Raw genomic sequence first — 25023 nt, forward strand, 5'->3', positions numbered from 1 at the left:
TCTCTTGCATGCCTCACGTTTTTCCACATGTTGAAAGCTGAGTCTAAATTCAAGACTCAGGTTAAATGTAGCCTCCTTGGGGAACCTTTCTCAGGCCCGAGGCAGAGGTAACACTCTATGTTCTATCTTACAGGCACCCTGGGTCCTTCATTCCATTATAACTCTCAGGATGCTTGCTCTCCCGTGAGGACAGTAATATGTTTTCATTTCTGAATGCCCAGTCCCTAACACAGGAGTCCAAGCTTTTTTCTGCAAAAGGCCAAATAGTAAATATTTTAGGCTTTGCAGGTCACACATGGGTTTCATAACAACTACTTACCTCTGCCACTGTGGCGTAAAAGCAGCTATACACAATAATAAGGGAATAGACTTGGCTATGTTCCAATAAAACATTATTTAGTTTGCCACCAACTGGGCCCTGACAGAACCTTGGGCACACAGCAGATGTAGGTGAATGACTAGCAAAGCAGGACTCCTCTGCCCTTTATTTTGAAGGGAGGGTAGAATCCAGCTCTGTTGATGGATGGCATTTCACCTTTCCCCTATACTAACTGAAATGGGAAGCCTGAAGTTTGCAAGAAGGGATGAAAATGTGCATAAGAGCAGAAAGGGTCTCTGATAGGTAGCATCAAGATTAATCTCTTCCCTCTAAGGTTCAAAGGTATCCAAACATCAAACTATGTGGGGGAAGACGTAGGGTGCCCCTGATTGAGGCCTATTAGCAGAAAATATCTAACAAGTCTCTTGAGATAAAATCACCATAAATCTGTGCCAAGACATTGTTTTTGGATTTGCCAAAAAGCTAACCTCAGACCATTTCCAAACCATATATTTGAACAACATATGTACTTATAACTCTCAGACAATGTGTTGAGCTAATTGAAAAGTCTGGCTAGCGAAACTGTTCTCCTGAGTCAAGGCTGTCATTAGGCACCTGTCCCTGAGTATTACTCAGGACAGATTTTTCTTCCAATCCTTTTCACATTCTGCCACAAGTCAGTCTTCCCTCAAACCCTGTGGACTGGCCCTCGCAGTAGTCTGCCTTTCTATGAAGCACTAGGCAGCAGTTGCATGTACAGCAGAGAACAGGCCTGTGGTCAGAAAGACCAAACTTGGACTGACCATCTGGATTAAGTTAGCATCCTGAGGTTCTTGTATTTATTATGAGAAGAGAATTCTCAGAGGAAAAACTGCATTTCCTGCTACTACAAGCAGATAGGATAATGAATATTGCATATTGATGCATCCCTGTCAAATGACGTCTATTTGCCCTAAAAAACTAATAATGCAGGCCGGGCACGGTGGCTCACACCTGTAATCCCAGCACTTTGGGAGGCTGAGGCAGGTGGATCACCTGAGCTCAGGAGTTAGAGACCAGCCTGATCTACATGATGAAACCCCATCTCTACTAAAAATACAAAAATAAGCTGGGCATGGTGGTAGGCGCTTGTAATCCCAGCTACTTGACAGACTGAGGCAGGAGAATTGCTTGAACCTGGGAGGCAGAGGTTGCAGTGAGCCAAGATTGTGCCATTGCACTCCAGCCTAGGTGACAGAGCAAGACTCCATCTAAAAAAAAAAAAAAAAAAAACACCTAATAATGCAGCCCCTCCCATTACAAAGTTATGAATGATGGAACACATGAACAGTACAAGAAACATGTCTGAAACAGAATTCCAAATCTTTGGCTTCAAAATGTTCTAAATTAACATCCCTGAGTACTTCCTCTGGCCTGACTTCCTACATATGCCTTGTATGATTTTTTGCACCATGATGTGAAATACAAAGCAAGCTGGTTACATGAGACTTGACATAGCTAATACCCTTTTTAAATTGTTTTGCCTTTGATGAGTACAAGTTCCCACTCCATAGGCCCCTGCAATCCAAATATCACCACGGTCATACTTTTGGCATAGCATTCAATAGCTTTCCCAAAAACTGTCAAGATCACAAGAAGTGACAGTGTTACAACATTTCATCACAGTGCATCTCTCAAGTATAAGCCAATTGTTTTTCTCGGTGGCCACTAAATCTGTCCGTCAGTCTCCACAGGCTTCTCTGAGTTACCCTACACCATCACTGCCCCAGCCTCCAACACCAGGAAATAACTTCACCAAGCTCTTTCAAAGAAAATTATATAAATATTAAAAAGGCTGACAGGCTGATCAGAATAGGCATTTGATATTATGAGATTCGTAAATCAATTTATGAACTGTGTGATATATAGGTAGAGGAATCAAGAGGCAATAACCATTTTATGGGGGAAGATCATAAACCTGTCAACTGTTCTATCCCTATGTGCATAAGAGACTGCTCTGGTGCCAAAAATTGATGCTGTCGCAGACCTCGTACAACAAACCTAATGCATTTCTAATTTTACTATTAGTGCTGTCTTTTTAATAGCCCCTCTCCAAAAAAGGATTTCATTTCTTCTGACATTTCCAATATGGTTGTTTACACAACTGAGTAGAAGTAACTTCCTCTTGGCGGGCCAGCAAAGATTTGTGCCTCAATTTTGACACTCATTTTGCATCCCAGAATTCCTGAAATCAGCATTCCCAGGGCCCTCAGCATGTGCCTTTAATCACTGGTCTCTGGATCCCTCTCAGATGCTATTTGGTGTTTAAACACTCTCCTATTTTTCCAGAAAGTCCTATGAAATGCCATTCTGTAACACAGCAGAAGAGCTCCTGAGATCCCATTGAAACATACAGGACAAATGTTTCATTACACAAAGTGCGCTGGCTTGACAAGAGTTCCTGCTGCATTCCAAATCATGCTTTAGGGACAGAATACTACCAGCTTCCAGCAATATTTCCTATTTATTTTGGTGTTTTGACAGTTTCCCTATCTATCCGGCTAAGTGTATATATGAGCCTCAGACATTCATACTTGCCTTTTGACCTCTGGCAACTCACTGCTCCACTTGGATGGAGGATCTATCTAAGCAACAGGGATATTGATACCTGCCATTCTACCTGACAGAATGTAGTATCAAATGAGAAAATAGATCTAAATGCACTGTACTGTACAAGTAAAGCAAAATAATATAGTAGATAGAATAGGGGCTCTGAAGCCAAACAACTCAGGTAAGAATCCTGAATCCCTTTTGTACAACCAGAGATATTTACTTTCTCTCTCCAAGCCTGTTTCTTCACTCATACAAGGGGAAAATTATAATTTTCCCATAGGATTCTTGAAAGCAAATGTGCCGCTGCGGTATAGTAGGTACATAATACATGAGTTCATAATCAGAACGTATTTATGATTCTTCTCCTGCATATAGGCATTTGCCCTAGCCCTTCTCTTCACACATCCACCAAAATGAAAGTGAAGTCCAAACCAGTGATCAAACAAGTGTTTCATGCATTGTCTTTCAAGGACAACACACAAATCTCAAAGCATTCTCCCAGAGCAATGGATCCACCATCCTATAGAGAGGGTGCTCCATGGAGGGAAGAGGTATTGAACTAAAAAATCTTTCTTTGGAAGAAGGCCAGAGCATCAGTCATATCAAACCAAATGGACAAACAGAAACAGGGTTTACCATTTCCTTTGGAGGTGTCAAATAGGACTGAAGGGCTGCAAACAGCATCACTTAAGGGCTCTTCAAAGTTTTCAAAGTACTAGCCATGTTACACCACCATCTGAAATAGAAAGTATCTCATTAAGGGAACCTACCATTAACGAAATAAAAAAATAGAATGTGTAATTCATCTTTGGACTCAATCAGACTCATGGCTATTTTGATATAGCTGCTTTAAGTCAATTTCTCTAACACATGCATAATGAATTATGATAAGGAGTTTATAGCAACATGTCAAAGTACCATTTAATGTGTACCATTTAATGACATGAGATGCTATTTACTCAGTAGCTGGCATCTGCATATGCTGGAAGGCTGCCTCAATGTCACTCTGAGGAAGAGCTGTTGTGATCCCATTTTGCAGGTGGATAATTTGATAGCAAGCAATTAGCTAGGATAACTTAATACATTTAAGTATAAATTATATTAAGAGATTGTATTAGATAATCTGTAATGTAACTTCTAAAAGCATTATTTTTCTGATTTCTCCCAAGTCATAACTACAAAAAATACTGGATACAAATCTGAGCGGGTAAAAACCACAGAAACACAAATAAGGCTAGTGCTGTCCAACAGAAACTTCCTATGATGATGAGATTTTCTATAATTCACTTTCCAAGACAGTGGCCATTAGCCACCTGTGATTAGTGAGCATTTGAAATGTGGCAAAACTAAACAACTGAATTTTAAATTTCATTTTATGTTAATTAGTGTAAATTTTCATTTAAATAGACATATACTCCTGTTGGCTATGGTATTAGACAGCACAGGCATAGGCAAAAATGTGGCTTTCCATGGTAAGTCTGTCAGAGGAATATCACATGAGGAGGAATATCAGATAAGGAGGAAGCAGGAACTGGAATCCCCAGAATGTAAGGAACTGCTCTTTCATAGTGTGGATATAGTTCAAAAATTCCATGATAGAAGACCTAGACCAGGTGGACAGATTCCCACTTTATCTCTTTCAGATAAGTCTACCTTTTTATCCCCAAAAAGGAAGCTTCTTACAATAGCCTCTTGGGTAAGAGTTCCATACATACAGAGTTACTATCGAATGTACCATTCAATTTGTGACACTTTTGATAGTTAGAATGGTCATTATTAATAATTATGCTGGGAAAACAGACATACACCAGGACCATCCCAGGCAAACCTCGACACACAGTCACCTAAATTTAGGAGATCCTGCAAGTGCACATTCTCTGGCACACAGGACCATAGAAAGTCCTTGTTTACAATATCAGGCTATGCTCTACAAAGTATTTTACAGATTGCAGTCTACAAACCTACTACGGAGTCACCTGGGGTACTTCTTAAAAATGCAGGCTCCTGGGTTCTACCTTAGACCTAATAATCAGACTCTTTAGAGGCTGGGCTTCAAAATATGAATTACCAGGTAATTGTTATACACAAACCACAATATAGAGAAAGACAGCATCTGAAAATTCTATCCTGTGAAGCAAAACTCAACAGTCTATAGATACTGGGGTAGGGGCACTATTGTTTCTAAATTGTATTAATGATGACATCTATGAACTGTCTTTGACAAGTATCATTCTTAGATTATGTGTAAGTGTACTCATGCTCAAAATGTTCTTCTAAGCAAAGGAGGGAGTAACAAAAAAGGACAACAAACTCTTCCCACTCTGATTCTTTATGTCTACAGATTCTTCTAATGTCTGCCTCCTGAGACAGATTACCATGGGCATGCTGCAAAACCAAAACTGATTTATTCTTCCCAGTCTGTCCAAGGGTGGGCTATAGACAGAAAGATTAAAACAAGCAAACCAATAAATAACTCAAATAGAAATAAGTGCTACGAAGAAATTTAAACATCCTGATGGGACACTAGAATGTAAAGCACACGAAGGCAGGAATTTCTGTTGGTCTTGTTTGCTGAGTTATTCCCAGTATCTGAAACATAGCAGGCATCCAATAAATACTTGTTCTATAAACAGACATGATGGAGGGGCAGAAAAGGACTACTTTAGGTAGAATAAATAAGCAGTAACGTCTCAACTAAGAAATGTTTCAACTAAGAAAGTTCTTCCAAGCTAGGAAGACCCCAGCAAAGAACTTTTTGGCAGAAAAAAATAGGAGATACAAACGCCTTGAGGTTAAAACAAGCTTGTCCTATTCCATGAACAAAGTCCTGTGCTTCAGCCTGGTGACCAAGGGGAGAGTGGGACTAGGTGATGTCAGTGGAATAGGCTTGCACTAGATCATATAGGATCTTTTGGGAAGCCAGTGGTTTCAAAGCAGGGGAGTCAGACGATCTGGTCTATGATTTGCAAGTTTACTTTAACTGCCCTGAGGAAAATAATCTGTAGGAACACACAAGTGGAAGTAGAAACTCCACCTAGGAGGTTATCACAGGACAGCAGATAAGAGATAATGGAGACATAGACTAGGGTAGCAGGCAGAAGAGATGGAGAAAAGTGGGCAGATAATAGACATATTTTTAGAGTTAGAGGTGGTGATAGCCACTGATGATTTGGATGTGAATAATAAGGCAAATAGAGAATTACAGATAGATGGATCCAGGTTTTCAGTTTGAACAGTGAGTATCTTCCATGCCACATTTCAATGAGTTCTGGTCTTTCATGTGTTCATGTGCCCTGAGGACTTGTCTGCACACATGCCTGGGCTAAAGGTGCCCCTCTCAACCTCACCGTTCAGGAAAAGAAAAGGCGGAAACTTCACCCTGAGTACAGAAAGGTCCATACTGTCAAAATCATAAAGACACTTGCAGGTGGAAATGGCAGTTTCAGTTTCCTTGTAGGTTTAGATGAGAGGCCTCTCATCTCTCTTAACAGAAGAATTATGGCAACAAGTTGCAACAAATCTCACCCATGGGGATGTTCTCTCTCCTTAGCCACCTTAGGGAAATAGAATTTTGATTTTTAAAGTGCCAGTTGCTAGATGGGTACCACAAAGTTGCTAGTATGGAGATGGTTCTGAACACAATCCACAGAACAGGGATACTGGGCTGGTCTAGATGGGATCCAGGAGGTGGCACCGAGATCAAGTGGAGAAGGTGCCCAAAGCCACGTTCAAGACTGGAAACCAAGAATATGTAGCTAAAGACATGTCCAAAATTAAAGGATTCTGAAACTTGAGGAGTAATACTTGCTGGGACCTCCCAGCGTTTTGCCCATGCCTCAAAGTCACTCAGCTCATCCGACTGACCATCACTTCAGCAACGAAAAGAATGAGAAGAGGATCAAAGTGTTTTCTATCAATACCAAATTAATTATAGAAAACTGCGTCTGTTTTTACATTGCTCATTTCATCACATCATAGTGTTTAAAGCTACATCTCTTCCAACAGAAATGAACAAAAGTGGATGCTGCCAATACGTCACCTTTGTGTATGAAAAGGACTCAGCTGATATTTGAAGGATGTTTCTACTGATTGCCTATTGTTATAGCATGAGATTAAAGGGGAGAGAAAGTATGGCTTGCAATTGTTACAGCCTTGACAAGAAAGGCCTCCAGTCACATCTTATTACTTTACTGTGGAACAGAATGTCACATTGACATTTCAAATTATCCTGTTGCTTTGTTCACAGGATTATACTGAGCTTAAACTCATCGAGTTCCTAGTTTGGCTATTTATATGAACTACAACTCTAATTTTCTGATGTCTTGACCTGCACACAAGACCAAATTTTACCATTTATAAAAATGATTAACTGCCCAGTCTTGGGGGGCGAATAGATGTAGGCTCAAATATTCCTTGATCCACTTCCTAACTGGATCTTCTTGGGCAAGTAATTTATCCTCTCTGTGCCTTAGTTTCCTCATTTGTGATAAGAAAAGTAGTATCTACCTTATGTGTTTCTAATAAGGATCAAATGAGATAATATATGAAAAGCATTTAAAACTATCAAAAAGACAACTAGTAATAAAATAGCAACAACAATGACAACAGCTAACATTTTCAGCACTCCCCAGTTGCCAGGCCTTTATCTATATAATTTAAATATATTTACTAACTTATTCATCACAGCAACTCCTAAATTAGATACTGTAATTATTTTCTCCATTTTACAGACAAGGAAACTGAGCACCCAAAGTTTAGATTATTTGCCAAGAGTACAGCCCAGGCAATCTGGCTTCAGAGCCTGTGCTTATGTGTACTCCGCTATTTGGCATCTATCTGGATTTCTTGACATAGGCACCCTTCCCAAATTAGATCTCCAGCCCAGACGTCACCCTGAAATCCAAGCTCACATATCCTATATTCAAATTCTTCCTCATCATTTTCCCCTCAATATCTTACAGACTCTCAAATTTCACAGGTCCAAACTCAATATAGTGTTAAATGAGTTTTTCATCCACACCCTGAAACCCGCACTAGCCACTGTCTTCTCCATCTCGGCTTATGTCAGTTCCATCCTTCCAGAAGCTATTGGTCATTCTTCATGCCTCACTTTCCCTCAAACCATACAACTACTCCATTAGAAGTGTTGCTTCTACCTTCAAAATACATCCAGAAATCAACCACTTCTCACTATGTCCTCTATATCACCCGGGCCCAAGTCACCATCTATTGCAGGATTCCTGTGATTACCTCTTGATAGGTCCCTCCAAATCTGACCTCAGCCCCTTCATTCAATACTCAACTTCTCAATATCCTCAAATGTCTCTTAGTCCCAGCCAGGGTAAAAGCCAAAACTTATACAATCTCCTACAGGCCCTTAATGATTTGACCCCTGCTATCATCTATGACCTAGCCTCCTACTCCATTCCCTTTCACTTACTCTGGTCCAGCCATGATGACACCTGCTCTTTATGAAACACACCTGAAACACTGCCACCTCAGGGTCTTTACACTTACTGTTCGCTCTTTCTTGAATGCTGTCCTGCCAGATATTGACATGGTATCCTCTTTTACTTCCTTGTCTCTACTCACTGAGACCTGTGCAGCCAGCCTCCTCTGATTCTATCCCCCCTTTTGCTTTATTTTTCTCCATCACTTTTATCACTACGTAATATACCATGCATTTTGCTTGTTTTGTTTACCATCTGTCTTCTCCACTAAAATGTAAGCTCCATAGGGGTGGTGACTTTTTTCTATTTTGCTCACTGCTGTGTCCCCCTGTGCCCCTATGTCTATCTATAGACAAAGTTCACTATATATTTGATGAATAAATAAATGAACAGCTCTCCCCACCCACTGGGAGCTGAAGGACATAAGGTAACATGCCACGTATAATACAATGAGCACCATGATGTCCTCCTTGTCCAAAGTCTCCCTTAAAAGTTTGTATCTTTCTTCATGTCTGATCTTAAAGACTTATTTCTCTGGATTAAGCCTTATTAATCTACAAATACTCTTGAGAAAGAGGATAATAATAAGGTATCATCAGTCAATAGTACTTTAGTATAAATTGGTTTCTAGAATCTTCTTCACCTTGTGAATTACCTGAGAGCAAGTTCACATAGAAGTAAAAAAGATGACTAGGGAAGACAGAAGTACTAAGGGATAGACCTGATGTCAATCACCTGATGTTGGAAGTGTGGGGAGTGGTGGAGGTGGGAAGTGTAAGCACCAGCAGAGGGAAGGAGGACACTGGAAGGAGAAAGGAATCTCCTTCCTACAGATTTGCCTTGGGCTGGTCTAGAATCTTCAGAAATAAATCTTAAGCTGCTGATGCCTCCTCTCAGGCCTAAGTGAGCATCCTGGCTTTTGTTTTTCTTTACTCTTCTGCTTAGCTGCAAGTCACAAGACTTAATATTCTCTCCTTTTCCCTGCCAGGCTACCACACTTACCTCACCTCTCAGTGTTTCTCCTCCACCAACGATTGGCAATGATGCAGACAAACAAGTCCCCGACTCCCATGACACAGGCCCCTGTGAGTTCAGTCCCTTTGTCAGCCTAGCATAGGACACATGTCCTTAATCTGACTACATATTAGAATCACTTAAAGAGTTTATATATATATATATGAAAACCATTTAAAACTATCAAAAAGACAACTAGTAATAAAATAGCAACAACAATGACAACAATATATAAACTATAGATAGATGATAGATAGATAGGTGATAGATAGATGATAGGTAGATAGATAGATAGATAGATAGATAGATAGATAGATAGATAGATAGATAGAGTGAGAGACAGAAATTTTTTCTTTACTTATTCAGGGGAGAGACCAAAGAATTGGTAAATTTTCCAAGTGATATGAAGATGTTGCCAGGGTTGAGAACAACCAGGGTGGAGTAAGCCAAGTCCACACAGAGAAAAACTGGGCTCAACCAAGGCCAGGTCCCAGCTCTTGCTAGATATGCCAATAGCAAAGTCACTTCATTTTTCTGAATAGGAATAACTGCTTATTTGTTTCAGTTATTATAGGAATTAAATGAAGTTATGTGAAAGTGTTTTATAAAGAGCTATATTACTATTGGTTGCAGAGGAAAATTTTGGAGAACACTTGAATAAACAAAACATAGAACAAACCAGGAAATTCCAATTAAATAGCTATTTTCCTAACTAACAGCTATGACTACACAGGGAAAGGGTCTCCACACTGGGACATAGGATGCAGAACCGTGCAAATAAGTTGTCAATACTTGTGGTATCAACAATATCAACTTTTTAGTTACCAAAGTATCTACATTTACTATACAAAATGTAAATAACACTGTAAAGAAAAATAGAAAAGAAATTAAAATTACTCATAATATAGCCATCTATGAATCACCATTATTGATATTTTCCAAAACTTTAATGCATAACGCAAATATGTAAGATAAAAGTCACACCAGACATATTGTTCTATGATCTCCTTTGCTCACTTGATATAATATAAACATATTTGAATACCAATGAATACAGTTCTTCACATCATTGTCCTAATGGGCACATTAGTAGCCAATTCCTGAGGATTTATCACTTAGGCTATTTCCAATTTTCCCTCTCTTACAAACAATTCTGCAGTACATCCTTGCACACATATCAATGTTCACTTGTCCAATTGTTTTTCTAGAATAAATTCCAAGTAGCAAAGTTGCTCAAACAGAAGATAAGAAAAACAAATACAGTTATTTGGTTTTATTACAGAAATACAGGATTTTTAAAAATTCAAACAATATCTGCCACCTGCTGATTAAAATCTACATTCTCGCGGCTGGGTGCAGTGGCTCACGCCTGTAATCCCAGCACTTTGCGAGGCTGAGGTGGGTGGATCACTTGAACCCAAGAGTTCAAGACCAGCCTCAGCAAAATGGCAAAACCCCGTCTCTAGTAAAAATACAAAAAATTAGCCAGGTGTAGTGGTGCATGCCTGTATTCCCAGCTGCTCTGGAGGCTGAGGCATGAGAATCACTTGAAGCTAGGATGCAGAGGTTGCAGTGAGCCAAGATCTTGCCAATGCACTCCAGCCTTAGCAACAAAGCAAGACTCTGTCTTGAAAATATATATATATAACATACATTTTATATATAAAATTATAAGATTTTTTAATAAAATTTAAAATTTTTTTAAAATTAAATTTAAAAATTAAATAATTTTATTTTTTAAAATTTCATTTAAAAAATTTTAAACTTAAAAAATTTAAAATTTTTAAACTTTTTATATAAAAATATGAATATTATACATATTATATATAAAAAATATATGTTCTCCTCTACCTGGGCATAGGGCCTAAACAAATTCTCCAGCCTCTCTTGAGGTTGGTTGAGGCCACGGGACTAAGTTTTAGCCAATGGGACGTGAGCAAAAGTGGTGGAAGCCATGTGTCAGCCTGTTCCACCTCTCAGGCAATTCTTTTTTCTCACTGACCTCCTTGCTTGTTGGATGACAATGCCAAGGATCATTTTGAAAGCTATATGTTGAAGATGGCAGAGACTCCATCAGCCTGGATTCCTGAATGACCATGACAAGCATAGCCCATCCCATGCTAAACTGGAGCAAGCCTAGATTATGTACCTAAGCAAGAAAGAAGATTCTATTGCGTTTGTATATAACACAGTAGATAACTTAAGAGTTTTTTATTTATAAACATTTATGGAGTACAAATGCAATTTTGTTACATGCCAAGATTGACAGCATTGAGGTCAGGGATTTTAGGGTATTTATCACCCAAATAATGTACATTGTACCCATTAGGTAATTTCTCATCATCCATCCCCATCTCACCCTTCTGAGTCTCCATCGTCTATAGCTCCACTCTCTACATCCATGTGTACACATTTTTTAGTACCCACTTCTGAGAACATGCAATATTTGGCTCTGTCTGGCTTGCTTCGCTTAAGATAACGACCTTCAGTTCCACCCATGTTGCTTCAAAAGACACAACTTCATTCTGATTTGGCTCCGATGACTGGAGGAACACCAGGGTCTCGCCCATAGGATTAACGACGTGGACACACGTGGAGTGGTTTTAAGGAGCGAAAAGTTTAATAGGCAAGAAACAAGGAAGGAAGAAGAAAACAGGTCCCCTGTACAGAGACAGAGGGAGGGGGGATTCCAACAAAGAGAAAACCCCATGTGTGGTGGAAAAGTGACTACTTATATTGGGATGCTGGAGGAGGCGGTGTCTGGTTTCCATAGGGCCCAGAGGATTGGTTTGACCAGGTGTATCATTCACGTAGCCCACGAGAAAATGGGCCCTCCCACTGTGACCTTTTTATGTGCAAATACAGGGTGCCACGATGTTCTATACACATGGGGATATGTGGGAGTGGCCATGTTGCCAGGCACAAGTAGGGGCAACGGCAAGAAGGCAGTGGGAACTGCCACATTTGGGTGGACCCAGTTTCTAATGGCCAGCATTTGCATATCAAAGCTTGTTTGCCCGGCTCTAAGAGCTGGGGCTTTATTGCTAGACAAGAAACGTTTCTGGAGCTGCTTTAAAAGAAACAAAAACTTCCCAAGAACCCCTTTTGCTCTCTATCTGCCTAAAATAATTTCTTAATAACTCCTATAACAATTCCTTTTTATGGCTGAATAGTATTCCATTGTGTATATATGTACCCCCATTTTCTTTATCCAATATTTGTTGATGGACTTAGTGTATTTTTGTCATAGAAATTCACCCTCTTTAATTATACAGAAATATATGCCTTCAAATGGCATACTTCCATAACAAAATTCTAACATATGGGGCAATGGGTTGGTGGCCAAGTAGCATGGGGTGGGGAAACTCTTAACAGAGGCTAAACAGTTGGAGACCCATGATATAAGGTGACAAAGAATTTGGTAAAACCTATCTTGGAAGGCAGGACAAGTGCCTCCCTTGCTTGTAGCTATGGGGTAAGTGATCAGAAAAGAGATACTAGGAGAGTATGTTGACTATTACTTGTTGCATCTAGGAAGGATTTACAAGAAATAAATGAGTTCAAGAAAGAATTGGTTGATTTGCAAGCAGAAATGAAAGATAATGGAGAATGTCCAGAAAATCAGGCTTTGCAGAACTGAAAATTTTAACCACTACTGAACAACAGATCATATGAAATGAGACTGAAAATATGCCTTGAAGCCTCCATCAATTTCTGTTAGTTAAACAGAGGTATTTAGCAGTATGGCAAGTATCATAATAAATATGTCTCCTTTCCACCTAAGCCTGTAGTTTCAAATGGCTGCCAAGAGCCACCAGAGTTGAGGGAGAGAGGCACTGGGTTGGGAAATGAGGAAAGAAATAAGGTTTAAGTGTTGTGCCTTAGGAAAGAATTTAGGTATGGTTACACTCACATGGAACTCACTGAAAGCAAATAGATTACAAGGCAACTAAATATTTGATGAACTGATATTGCTAAAGAATGCTGTGCCTAAACTAAAAAAGCTTTAACTATTCAAGCCTTTAAAGAATTCTTAGGCAGGCCCTGTTATTGGTACAGCAGAAAGCAAGATGAGAATACTGTGCAACCCCTGAGGAGGGTACATTCCTGGTTCTCAATTCACGCAGGGTCATGGAGGATAATGGACAAGGAAGATGCACCTACAGCAGGGAACCAGGGTCATTCAGTAGATGAGGGAGTTCCTCCAAGATGGCAGAATCAGGATTTATTTCAGGAACTTTTCCTACTGCCAGGAAAGGCGGACTTCACAAAGCTTACCCAGCAGGGTTCCTTCACTGCCATGAACCAATGACTCTTCTCATTCCTGAATGGGAGTTTTTACTGCAGTTATCTTGTTGCAGGTCCACCATCATACTGTGTGTGTGTGTGTGTGTGTGTGTGTGTGTGTGTGTGTGTTTGTGTGTGTTGCCAGTGGATGGTCGAAAGTGGGGAGAGAATGCATCTTTTTAATATGCAGGTCACCAAACCACTAGGAATCACATCTGGATATGATTGAGAACACTGTGCATCACCCAGGGACCCTTGCCTTTGAATTTTCTATGGAGTTTAGATGAAACTTTGTGTATCTTCCTTAAGAAAGAAGGCAAGTGTGCTCTCTATGTAGATAGAAGGGAGCACTGGATATTTGGTAACCACAAAACCTGACTCTGGTAGAAACTTTTAGCTGTTCACCAAAACCTTTGTTCTCCCTTCTTCCTGGGAATACAGCTAGATTCCATTTCCCAGCCTCTCTTGCAATTAGATGTGGTCACATAACCGAGTTCTAGCAAAGTGAATATGAGCAGAAGTGCCATTTTCAAGCCTGCCCTGTAGACACACACATACGGACACATATGGACACCCACACAGAGAGACACACTACCACCATGTACCACATACACCATATGACATACCCCCAGTGAATAATCTTCTATGCTCATTTTTCTTCTGCCACCTTGGTGTCAATGCCCAGGGACTGAATGTGACATCTGTACCCAGGGCAACCTTGTAAGCTGCATGTTGAAGACTGATCTCTGAATGACTGTGTGTGAGGTAGAGTTTTTTTGTACCCTTCCTCAGTGTCTAGGAGCAGCTTTGGGTTTGTTACACAAAGAAAAACTAAACCTCTATGTTCTTTGAGCCATCAGCTCTATTTGGGTATACTTGTTACAGCTCTATTTGGGTATACTTGTTACAGCCATCAGCTCTATTTGGGTATACTTGTTACCCTACTAATATAATTCAAATGCATATAAGTAATGAAAATGAAAGCCCATGTCTTTACCTAATTATAGTCCTTGGAGTGATTGACTTCTAACACCATTGTGCACTCTAAGTTTTTCTGCATTTGTATGAATACATACATAATTACAAAATTGAGATCACACTATAGACATCATTCTGAGATACTTTTAAAGGGTTCAAGTATCAATTTTATACGATATACGTTAATGTGACTAGCTAGCACTCTATGCCTTAACTAAATAATAATTATGTATTTGGGGCTAACAAAAGCCATGTGACAAACCTATAAAGCTCTTCAGTCTTTTTAAAAAAAGCACCTTGCTTGAAACTCAGCAAATGAGATATACAGAAAAAACAGTATTAAACACTACCCAGAAATATGTAGAAATAACAACTTCTATCCCAGTGACTGAAAGGAAAAGCAACAGCAAAACTCTACATGTGATTATAAAAAAACAGAACACTGTCCATCTGGCCCTCTATCATTAGTCTTGTGAGTATATTTTTTACCAATAAGCTTAGGATCTCACTATAGACAAAAGCTACCAGACTCTGCATCTAATGCTCTCTTAGAAGTACAGGTGCTGGTGAGCAATTGATATATTGCCCAGTGTTTTCTTTGGTTCTGTATCCTTCTTATTTATAGATATTTTCAGACATTCTTCACAGAAAACACTGAACACAGAGCTAGTACATGGTAAACTATTTCAATCAATTATTGTCTCGGAAGGTAGTACTTGCCTTGGAATTCATAGAATAATGCCACTTTCCTGAATGACATGTCTAATGAAGCTTAAGAACACTTGTGCCATCTTCCAGTTTTTTAAAGCTCAACTCTGGTTTTGCTCAATCACTATTCACATTTTCCTATAACAGCACACAGCTCCAGCTGCTCTGAGCCGTCCTTCACATGCTACTTCACTGGCCAGTCCCTCCCACCCTCCCTGCACATAGGTCTGAGTAGAATGACCTTCTTCCGTGTTCCCATAGCATTCTGCCCATGCCTCTGTCCAATGAATCAGACTTATTTTTGTCATTATCATCACATTTATGGAGAACCTACGTGTCAAACACTATGCTAAGCATTTTATATGCATTTTCTCATTCAAATCTAATAACCTATGTTGTAATGTTCAGTAAATACCTAGTATCAGAACTAAGATTCAAAGTCAGGCAATCTAATCTAAGAGATCATATTCTTAAAAATCCATGATAATAGTTGGTTTTCTTGCCTCTGTTTCTTTCATCCACAAACACCTATTGATCAACTATTCTGGATAAGCTCACATTCACAATACATTGTAAGCACCTTGAAATAAAAGACATTTTCTAAATCTTAGCATTTCTAGTGTTCAGTACCATACCTGAAAAATAATTGCTGCTCAATAAATTTGTGATGCATCACTAAATATAAAGGCACCTAGCCTGTTCTCTGCCTCACCTCTATAGTCAAACAGGAAGACAAGAAATACCTTGCTGAAACAAAAGGGAATGGGCTGGCATCTTCCTGCCACCAGAAATACATTAAAAGGAGGCTGAACCTCTGCAGGTTAATGTTCTTGATCTTTTAAAAATCGAAGTAGACATACAATTACAAAGACTATAACTCAATTTGTTCTAGAGTCTTCAATATTATAATATGTTAGTCCTTTAAAACTCTATGCTCTATGTTTTTGAAGTCTTTTAATGGTCCAGGGAATACAGATATCATTCAGGGTTCAGGTTGAGATACGAACATCTATGAAACAGGAGGGGCTTAAGATAGATTTTAAAGAATGGGTAGGATTTGGATCAAGGCCATAGATTTGGCACTTTCCAAGCTAGGGAAATAATTAAGTCTATGGGAATGGACATCGTTATGGTTAGTGTGGAACTAGCCTAACTAAAATGAAGACTAGAAATCTATAATGATGGGAACCTAAGGAGATGATGAGGTGGAGGAAGATAGATGATGATAGATAGACAGGTATGTAGATAGATAGATGATAGATAGATAGATGGATGGATGGATGGATGGATGGATGGATGGATAGATAGACAGACAGACAGATAAGTAGATACATAGATACATAGACAGACAAAGTGGGTTCTGACCTTAAAAGAGACTTACAAAGCATAAGTTGGAATCAATGAGCTATTTTTAGTTTATAAACAAAAAGTGACATAATAAAAGGAAGTATTTTAAAAACATATTGGCTTGGCAACCATTTGCAAGATGGAATTCCAAGAAGGGCTCCCTTTATATCCTGTGTCTTTTTTCTCACTTGGGCTAAGGATAGGCAATCTCCAAATGATTCCAATTCAGGGGAAAGAGCCAGTGGAGAAACTGGCCACAGAAGTTAGGTTGCAACGACAAAAATACTCCTCACACCATTGAGCCTGCGTATCCTGTTCCTTGGCAAAGAAACAATGTCATCTAGGGAGGAATCCCTTTACCTTAGGCAGTCCCTCCATAGTGGGTAACCACTTTACTGGCTCTCTTTTGCCACACACTAGCATCCTCACTCCCAGGTCTGAAGGAGCATTTCCCAGGAATTTTTTCCAGAATTGTTCTCTACAATGAAGCATTCCACCCCTTGTCCCTAGTGAAGACCTGGAACAGCACTGCCCACAAATACCCATAATCAGATGTGTTCCAAAACCACAGTCACTATCTGGATAGCTATTGGCTTTCTCCAGTGGTTCACACCTGCCTACAGAAGGAAGCCAAATCCCTCCATATGGCTTTCAAGACCTTGGTAAAGTTGTCACCCACTCTCCAGCTCAGTATTAACTCACAATCAGAACTCTACCTCATAGATTCTCTTCACCAGCCAAGCTAATTAGTTCATGGAGCAGTAGCCCCATGGTTGCTGCCTATCTTTTGTGATGTGGCCCTGCTCTGAAGTTAAGCCTCATCTCCTGACCCCTGCTCCCTTACCCATCCTTAGCAATCAGTGTTCTTTAACTGCCCAGGCCCACAGGAATCTCCACTTCCTTTAAACTCCTAATGAAATTATTGTGTCTACCAATTTCTTAGGCACTTTAAACTTTCATATAATTCCTTAACTCTTCTTGTGAGTATCGTTTCCTATCAATTACATTGCATTTGGCAAATCCTTGTTGAAAGCTTTCATATTCTTCACAGACCCAAGCACCATATAGGTGCTCAATAAATACTCTGAAGTGAATTTATGATGACTAATTATTCATCTACGTATTTGATGAAATGGCAATGGGATAGCAGATTTGAAATGGGTAATTCATCATTTCTTCCACCGTGTTACATTGCAGAATTCTAATTATAGTGACTCTTGGTATTACATATAGTTATTCAGAAAATCAAGATGCGGTTTTAGCTCAAGGATTTAGTTTGCCTGAGACTGAATGTAAATGACTATATTATTCTAAAGTAACCATACATTTCACCTCAAAATAACTATTTTTGCACCCTGCTCATTAATGCACAGCTAGCTGGGAAGACACATCAAATCAGTACAAATCTGACAGTCCATTTTTCACTACCATTCTCTTCATCTATTGCAAAACAAAAAAGGATTTGCTAAGCTGAGTTTGCTTCTCAGTGAAAAAAGCCTGGTAATAGTAAAATTTCTCTAAAAACACCTATGCTTCTTCACACCCTGAAGAATGTATCACATCCACACTCATTGCACCCAGGAAAGAGAAAAAAGAAAATAGATACCATTTTTTAAAGAAAAATGAAATGCAGTAAACTACTTAAACCACAAAAATATTAAAAGTTGGGGATTGTCTATTAAAGTTATGGAAGGATCACTTGCTTTACAAAAGAATGTGTGCAGGATTTTATAAATACATCAAATTCTTGGCATTTTGGATATAATAATCATTGTTTCAATCACTGCATTAACAATCAAACACAAATAATGTGCAGTAATTTGTCATGTTGCTGAGATACACATCTGAGTCATACATGCTGAAGTGATTCTTACTTACCACCTGATTTCATTCAGTGTCAGAAACAACTCTGTCAGGTATTATAACATCCCCATTTACAGACTTTCAAGAAAAACATGGAAAGTTTATGCTTTATTGGCCTTCATAAATTTGAGCATTACTGAGGCTGCCTGCTCTGTTTCACTGCCAGTCTAATTCCCCAGAGTAAAGCACCTCAGACACAAGTTTTGTTTAATAATATTGTCTTTTGTTGGCCTTCGGATCTGTAATAATTTATCAGGCTTTTTTCTCCTCTACCCACACTGAGATTGATCGCATCACAGTTGGGGCTTCATTTTATTTTGTTCATTAACAAAATTCACTCTATTTCTGTAAAGCTGCCATCTGATTCTCTAAGATTCACAAACAAAATTGGCCTGTGGTGGTGGCAAGAGAGTGGCAGAGAGGTATACGGAAGAATGCCAAGGGAACAAGTCCCACAGTTCCAGATCCGGCCCCTGACAAAGATCAATGCTTTTCATCCCCTACTTACTTTAGCTTCAGTAAAGTAACTTCAGTAGCTTTGTCCAGTTACTCAAAGTTACTGTGAAGAAATGCAACAGAGGTGATGCAGTCTTTTAATTGGCCAAAGTTTGGGCAAATAGTCTAAACTGGGTCTTAATCAAAACTGAAAAATGGAAAAAAGAAGGGAAGAAAGTATTAAAATGAAGGAATTAATCTTTCTGACTCCCCAAAAGTCTTTCCAAGAATGTAAAATTCCAGTTTTTTATTTTGTTATCTTCTTAAAGACACTGGTATGTTAGGAGTATCTGAGGGGCACCTAGATACGTTAGGAAGAAATAAACCCTTCACCACTCAAAGACCTAGAATTTTAGAAATACAAGAGTAAAGATGAAGGTCAAAATGTCATTCATTAGTGGTGTATATGGATCAAAGGAGGCAGCTTGTGTGAGAGAAAATGCGCCAGGTCACTCCCTATCCAAACCCATGGCCACAGTTGAGACGGCACACCCAAGAGAGTGTCAGTCCTTAAGGTTGACCAGCCATTGCGTCTCACTGAGAAGAATAGGAACCACACTCAGGACCTTGGATAGATTTTCTGCAAACAATCAAGAAACCTGTTGCCTTCTAACCAGGTACACACTCCCTTCTGTCAGGAGGAGACTGAGGAGTAAGGCAAGAGGCCACAGGAGTATGATTTGGGAAAAATCACTCGTCATAAAAATCAAGAGGAGAGAAGGACATCCTCCTCTACCAGATGCGACCTCTCACACCTCAGCACATTTGCAACCCAGAGAGCAACTCTATTAGTCCCTCCACAGCTATCATCCTATGAAAGGGGCAGCTATAGCTGGATCCAATGACTTCACAACTATCACCTCCCCTTGGGGCCATATAGGCCACACTTACTATATACCCAGTAGCCTCTGGGAAAAGATGACAATGGAGGAGATATGAAAATTAAAAATATAAGAACCTCAGAATCTACTTTTACCAGGAAGCATTCTATTTTCTGGATTGGGCTAAATAAATTTGCTTTAGCCCACTCAAAATGTAGGACTCCTATGAGATATTATTGGTCAATAAAGATAGAAAAGAAATACATTTTCTCTGTATATCTGAGTGTGGAGAGAGGAAATTTGCAACTACCAGATACAGCTTACAAAACCGAACACATTATCAAACAGGGCAATAAAAGTTAAAATAGACCAATGAAATTAAAATGAATAAAAACTACATATAACTAGACTCCTGAGATAGTTAATTACCAAAATTGATCACAAAACTTTGCTTCGAGCTTGCTAGAAACTGAATCAAAATGAATTCTTAGCATCTGAAAAAAAAGTATGCAGTTCAGTCAGTCAATTCATGGATGATTCCTCCTCCATCTATTAATTTGCACTTTCATTTTGAAAGCCGTGATTTCTTAATCTAGAGGTTTAAAGGAAATAAAATTTGTAGACCAAGATTTAACAGTGTAGAACAAACTCCTTGACTTTAAACTAGAAATCTCAGGAAGCTGAATTAACATTTAGGCCACTAGGGTGCAATTTAGAAAATTATTGCTTCATAGGCTCAAATACAGTAGTACCCCAATGGAATTAAAGATTACAACTAAGTCTATGCTTTATTACATTGCATCTTGGAGTCCTGTAGTATAGGAGTCCTATACTATTGGGTAGTACCCTTCAGGTACTGGAATTTACCTGTTTGTTGCTATTCTCCATGGAACTAAAGTAATTACCTATTAGCATGAGCTTAGAAAACAAACAATTTTTAACCAATCCTGAAGGAGAAAAGAAAGAGACATTAATTCTATTAGAATGAACAAATATTTCTTCCCTAGTTTTGTCCTTACTGTGTAATATTTAGTGAAGCCAAGCATAATAGATTATTTTCTAAAAGTGAGTTAACATTTCTTGTAAATTAAAATATTAATTGGTAAACTTAAATGGATTTTGTTTTTGTGTTTCAGGTGCCTTAGGATAATGAGATCAATTTACTTCCTGAATCTAGGATTCCTTAAAATAACCCTTGAACCCATGAATGAACTCTGAAAACTTTCCTAAGTACAAAATACCTTCACTGTCTAATATGGCAAGAATAAGCCAATATGCTTATTCAAATTTAAATCTAAATGAAGTAAAATTTTAAAAGATTACAAATCCAGTTCCTCAGTTACTCTAGTCACATTTCAAATAGTCAATAGCCACATATGACTAATGACGTGGGAATAATGACCTGAATTGTAAGTAACCTTCTAATGCCCTAACTAGAAGTACAATAATACAAGAAAATATTTTGCAGAGTCATCTTTGGTCATATTTCCTTCCCTCCCATCTCATCAAAAAGGCAAAATTGCTCCTCAAGTAACTGTCATAACTGTTCTCATTACCTTACCTTCAGATACAGGCTGCAAAAGAAAAAATTCACATAGACCTCTAAAGAGGACATCAGAGGTAACTAAGGAACTAGCGGAGGGGAAAGTCCAGGAACAAATAATTATAATCCAATGAAATAGGTACAGAAATAAGAACCCCTAGGGGATGGGAGTTCATGAGAAGGAGTGACATTATAACTAGGTCTCAAGCAGAATTAGTGCTTCCCAAAACCAGAAAGGACAGGATGGAGGGTGTTCCAGATGAAAAAGACAGTTCATGTGAATGTATAGCGATATCAAAGGGTAAGATGTGTCTGGGGACTAAACGAAACTAAATCATGGCATGAAATTACTGGGGGAAGGATAGATGGAAGGAGCTGAAATTAGAATCATGAGTGGGAGCCAAACTGAAAGCATGCCATCCTATGGGGGTAGGGCTTACTCTGCAGGGGCTAGGGAATTGATGAAGGTTTTAGCATATTGCACACTTATGCCTTGAAAAAAAGGAAATGTTTGTTGACAAAATAAAAATGATCAAATACATATAGGACAATTTTTTTTAATGTTGGACATTTATACCACCTGGCAACTTACTTCCAGATGCCAAATAGAAGTAATGTTCCTATACACATATTCACACTTCTATAAATATACATATAAACATATGTATACATTATCAAAAAATAAATATAGCTATAAAATGCTAGTGAAGCTATATGGGTGTATGGGTATGTAACCCAGACTTTCACACACACATGAACACACATACAAACACACACACATACACAGACAAACTGATTAAGCGTTTCCCCTATGTCAAGGCCTGTGTTAACTACTATTGCTATTTTATCTCATTTTAACACTTAGCAAGTACCTCAGAGTATAGGAGCTACTTTCCCCATTCTAAAATTAGAAAATTATGGCCCACATAGGTTGTTTATCTTACCCAAAAACAGACAACCAGGAAAAGATAGAATCAGACATTGAAGTCACACATTTATGATTTTTTTATTATACTTTAAGTTCTGGGATCCATTTGCAGAACGTGCAGGTTTGTTACATGTGCCATGGTGGTTTGCTCCACCCATCAACCCGTCATCTACATTAGGTATTTCTCCTAATGCTATCACTCCCCTAGCCCCTCACCCCCTCACCCCCCAAAAGGCCCTGGTGTGTGATGTTCCCCTCCCTGTGTCCATGTGTTCTCATTGTTCAACTCCCACTTATGAGTGAGAACATGCAGTGTTTGGTTTTCTGTTCCTGTGTTAGTTTCCAGCTTCATCCATGTCCCTGTAAAGGACATGAACTCATCCTTTTTATGGCTGCATAGTATTCCATGGTGTATATGTGCCACATGTTTAAGCCTGTGCTTTTATCTTGTAGTCAATATCCCCTTCCTGTCTAACATAACATATCTGATTCACAACGGCCCAGGCCCAGCATTCTTGAAATATGCTTAGTAGAATTACATAAAATATAAAAAAAAATTAAAAATAAAGAAAAAGTTTGATAAAGCTTGAGTTCTTATACATTCATCATTTCTCAATAATGGCTTGGGATAATGAGATCAATTTACTTCCTGAATCTAGGATTCCTTAAAATAACCCTTGAACCCACACATGAACTCTGAGAACTTTCCTATGTACTATATACCTTCACTGTCCAATATGGCAAGAATAAGCCAATATGCTTATTCAAATTTAAATCTAAATGATGTTAAGTTTTAAAAGATTAAAAATCCAGTTCCTCATTCACTCTAATCACATTTCAAATAGTCAATAGCCACACGTCACTAACAACATGGGCACAATGACTTGAATCGTAGGTTCCCTTCTAAGTCCCCAACTAGAAGTACAATAACATAAGGAAATATTTTGCAGATTTGTCTTTGCTCATATTTTCTTCCCTCTCATCTCACCAAAAGGGCAAAATTGCTCCTCAAGTAACTGTCGTAACTGTTCCCATTACCTTACCTTCAGATACAGGCTGCAAGAGAAAAAATTCACATGGACCTCTAAAAAAGGTATCAGAAGTAACTAAGGAACAAGCTTTGTAGCCAGCTCATGAAGGAGAGCACAGGAGGAAAGCAGTCAGCTGCCCCAGAACATTATTAACATTAAATGGGCATGAAAGAGTTGGAAGGGGAGGCACTGGTAAAAAAGGAAGCTTAGTAGGAGTACAAGATTGAAATAATCCCTTTCATTTTGTTTCTCAGTTTGAGGAACCATGGCAATCAACATTTTGTTTTCCTTCTTCTGTGAAAAAAACTGCACTCATAAATATCTCCAAACCTTCACTCAGTTATTGGCACCATGTTGATATTTATCTTAAATGGGAGCTTGCTTTCTTCGTTAGTTCAATATTGAGGAAGAAGCTGTTCCTTTTGAGATTTCCCACTGGTTAGAGTTAATTATACTTATCAGAGCCTGAATTCTTGGAAGACATCAAGGTCATCCCTGAAGTGGGTTGATTTCATGACCTCCAACAAGTCATGAAACCTTGCCTGCCTCTGTGTCGAGGTAACAACAGTGACATCAGATAGACTCAGAGCACAGCCATTTCAACTTACTGCATTTTAACTCCATGGTGCTACAAAGAGTGAAGAAGGAGGAACAGGGGTCCATTCACAAGTGCAGCTTAAGAAAAACAGAAATTGCACAGATTCTGTTATAGATTTGTCTGTCTTAGTCACATAAGCATGGCCCTTCCTTCCTCAGGTTGTAATAATTTCAGATCTTCATGAAGCTCAAGGCAATTCATCAACATTAATCAATTTCAACACAAGCTTTGGGTAGAAGGTCAGGATACATAACAGAATTGCCGTAGCTGAACCAAACGTAACCCAGAGAAGACAAACATCTTTACCAGAGAAACTTAGTAGGGAGCAGCAAGAAAATAGGCTCTGGTTTAGACTAAATAATCTTCATTATTATTATTAACTGTCATAGATACTCCTGCACACACACACACACACACACACACACACACACACACACTAGAAGAAATAACAAATTCTATTTCAAAAATGACTTGGAATTGGAATTCTACCTCTCAGACCTAAAATGGACCTCAAAAGATCATCTATAAAAGCAGAAAAAAGGAAGCCAAAAACAGTTTTCTGGCTTCATCCTGTGGCACACTCTCCACTGTTTCATACTATCCTGGATCAGTTAGAAAGCAATTACTTGCAGCAAACAGAAAATCCTGCAACTGTAGCTATTAACAGAAGTTTAACCAAGTTATCTCATTTAACAAAAATTCTAGAAGTAGGTGTTCATTCACTGACTCAAAAATGTCAAAACCGATGTTGTGAGATTTCCTTGCCCTTTTCTTCATGATTGTTGCCTTGTAGTCACAATATGGTCACTGCTTCTCCAGTAAAGGAAAAGCAAAGGGCATTTATGCCTGTACTTCATTAGTCAGAACTATACTACATGGCCACCCAACCTGCAAATGAAGCTGGGAAATTGAGTGTTTTAAACGGCTCACATTGCTGCCTCAAACAAAATGAGGACTCTGTCAGCAAGAAATAAGAGAATTAATACTGGGTGGCCATTTTACAATCTTTCATGCATACTGATTTTCCAAGGAACTGTTTCATCCTTTCT

This window comes from Pongo abelii, chromosome 9 (assembly GCF_028885655.2).
Source record: "Pongo abelii isolate AG06213 chromosome 9, NHGRI_mPonAbe1-v2.0_pri, whole genome shotgun sequence".
Lineage (NCBI taxonomy): Eukaryota > Metazoa > Chordata > Mammalia > Primates > Hominidae > Pongo > Pongo abelii.